Source organism: Vanellus vanellus (assembly GCF_965231255.1).
Source record: "Vanellus vanellus genome assembly, chromosome: 1".
NCBI lineage: Eukaryota > Metazoa > Chordata > Aves > Charadriiformes > Charadriidae > Vanellus > Vanellus vanellus.
The window spans coordinates 138784598-138787904 of record NC_138905.1 but is presented as its reverse complement, the minus strand read 5'-3'; positions in this window follow the sequence as shown (position 1 = coordinate 138787904).

Genomic DNA, 3307 nt, shown 5'->3' with positions numbered 1-3307 from the left:
AGCCAAAGCCCTTGGAGACAAGTGATTAGAGGCAAATATTAGCTTTCGTTCAGGGAGATTCTGAGAAAATCTTGAAATAATGACCCCAATGTGCACTAACAGTTAAAAATACACACAACAAATAAAAATAGCCTGCAACTGTTTATTTTAAACCTCAGATTTTTCATGATAACTCTTTGGAGACCAGATCCACGATTTGCTAACATTTGACAATTAAATGCTGTAACTAAGGGTAGAAATTGGTCAATGAAGTCTTTTTCAAATTATGACCGTGAAAGGAAGGAATGAAATAAGCTTGATATTCAGATTGTATTTCCAGAGACCCAACAGGGATTTTGTTGGTTCTTTTAAAAGGCTGTGTTTGTTTTTTTTTCCCAACAGATATTCCCCCATAAAGATATTTTGTAATTTGGAAGAAAAAAAAATGGTCTTCAAAAAAGAAGTCATTGTGATACAAAAACTACAAAAGCCTTGGGTTACTTTGAGTGACTTTTTTCAGGGTGTAACAATTTTACAGCATTTTCTTGTTCTTCACTGATTATTACATCCCACATCAGGCAAGACTGTTTCTATCCACAATCTGATAATAAAAGGAAGAAAGCAATTTCCTACAAAAGTTTTACTTTCTCCTGGTAGGCAGGTAGTTCCCTTATTGTTCTCATTAAGTCAAAAGAGAAAGAATGGAAATAGTGATTTTTTTTTTCTCTAGAAAAGTGCAAAGCTTCAAGTGGTGATGACGCAAACTTTTGAATTCTGGTCCACTGTTTTAGTCTATCACAATCAAAGGAAAGATAATCATACTTTGCATGTCAATCAGCACTATTTCTTTTATATGTCTGCCTCCACAACTAGTTTTAATGACTGCAGTTTCTATATTGTAGCTACAGGATAAACACTAATTAGCTGTTGGGCACAAAAGTCTTAGTGGGCTGATAAGAACTCTCTGGGTATCCTGTTAAGTCAGCAAATAGAGGAACATATACTAAACTGCATGTGAGGACAAGAGTTTTAACTGGATACCTTGAGGAAAAAAAAGAGCAGGCAAAGACATTCACCAAGCAAGCTAGTTCATTGCAGGGTTCAGTGCTGCCAAACATATATTAAAAAAAAGCTCTTGGCAGCCCAAGTTGGTTTTTTGTCTTCTGCAGACCATTTCAAACGTTCTGCTGTTGTTTTGAGTCTATGTGAAGTATGGTTTTCCTTTATTACATTATGTTGAAGTTAAACTACCCTTTTCCATCTAGCACTGCTTTTAGTTCTGATAATCCTGAGGTCATATTAGCAAGTTTTCGTTTTCACAGATTTGAAACCTTCAGTCTTAATGGAAGCTGAGATCTCCCATCACAGAAGCTGAAGATTTTAGAATAACCAATATGAAAAATCACAATGGAATCAGGACAGCTGGCAAAACATGGAGTTGCAAGTAACTGAGAACAAAATGTAGCTGAAAAAATCAGTTGTTGAAGATGTATGAACTGGAAGAAACACAGGCTTGACTTTCAGATGCTATTATGAGCCTACAGTACTACCGCTAAAACTATTTCTTTTTAATTGCATAAGAAGAAAATACAAAGAAGGCAATAGGGACAGTGGGCCATAAAACAGTCCTCATATGCTGAGGTATTGGCAATGTATCAAACGCTGAAGTAGATTCTAAAATTATGCTGTGGTAAGTCACAATACTTATTGTTCTCATTCTTGTCCATAAGCTGAGTCCCCTGTTTATACTGCCTCTGAAACAGTGCAATACTTAGCAATGATTTGTGGAAGTATCTGGCTGGAAGGCTTAGGCCACGGAGAATGGGAATGCTACCAAACCAAACTATTAACCCCTAACTCCCCAACCCATTTATTACTCAGCTGTTGATTAAAACATTCAGTTTGGGACATACACTTGTTCTTTTTGGATTTGGCTTTGTTTGTTTGTGGTTTTTTGGTTGGGTTTCTTTGTTGGTTTCTTTTAATGGAGAAAGTTCCTTACTGGAAAAAAACATAATTTTTTACAGAAATTAGATTTCATTGAAAATTCAGCGTTCAGTTGTAAAATTACTTTGATAGGATGTTTTGACCAGCTATAAAACTGTCTGCAGAGGTGAACTATGCAACACTCTGGTTTACCTGGTTGTGAATTATCCCACTGATAGAGCATGACTAAACACATGTTCAACGTGCTCTCCTTGAAGCAAAGGTTTGCTTACAGCAGGAAAACTGAGGTGGTTCTCAATTCATGTATCCAACGCAATTTATTTATTTTTATATATGCAAGCTAAAATTACGTCAGCTGAAAGCTAAGACCTTTTTGTCTTTGTTCAATTTTCTGACAGTAGTTTGTACACGAGCCTATTTCTAAGCAACGACCAAGAAAAACAAACATGCTAATGGAAAATGAATGGGGTATATATAGAATCAGCTGCAGGTTATTCAAGGACAGCTCTGGTGGCTTAAAACTAATTAGATACCTATCGAACTAAACCTACACCGACAAATACAGTTATAGCTGTATTTGACGAGGGCTTTTTCAGGTGACAGCATCCCCTGAACCGTACGTACCCAACTGCACAGGTAGGCAAACCCCTGTTAAGATCTTCATAGAATCATAGTACGGTTTATGTTGGAAGGGACCTTGAAGATCATCGAGTTCCAACCCCCCTGCCATGGGCAGGGACACCTCCCACTAGACCATGTTGCCCAAGGCCACGTCCAGCCTGGCCTTGAACACCTCCAGGGATGGGGCATCAACAACTTCTCTGGGCACACCTGTGCCAGTGCCTCACCACCCTCAGAGTGAAAAATTTCTTCCTATATCTATTCTAAATCTTCCCTCTTCCAGTTTGAAGCCATTCCCCCTCATCCTATCACTACATGCCCTAGTAAAAAGTCCCTCCCCAACTCTCCTCTAGGCCCCCTTTAGGGACTTAAAGGCCGCAACAAGATCTCCCCGGAGCCTTCTCTTCTCCAGGCTGAACAGCCCCAACTCCCTCAGCGTCTCCTCATAGGAGAGGTGCTTCCCCTCGTCCCTCTCTCAAAGGGCGGAAAGAGAAGCGGCAGCAGAGCTCTCCCCGCCTGAGGTAAAGCCCGGCCTAACCCCGCTTCGGAGCCAGGGCGGTACCTCGCTACCCGGCCAGCTTAACACCGCCCAACAGCCGCTGGCTAGCGGCCGTCGGCACTACCGGTGCCCCGCGGCCCCCGCCTCGCCCCGCCCGTCGGCCCCTCCCCGCTCCTGGCGGCGGGGCGGGGGCGGGCCCGGGCCCGCCGCGACGGTTATTTGACCCCGCGCCGTGGTCTCCGTGCTCTCTCTCTCCTCTCT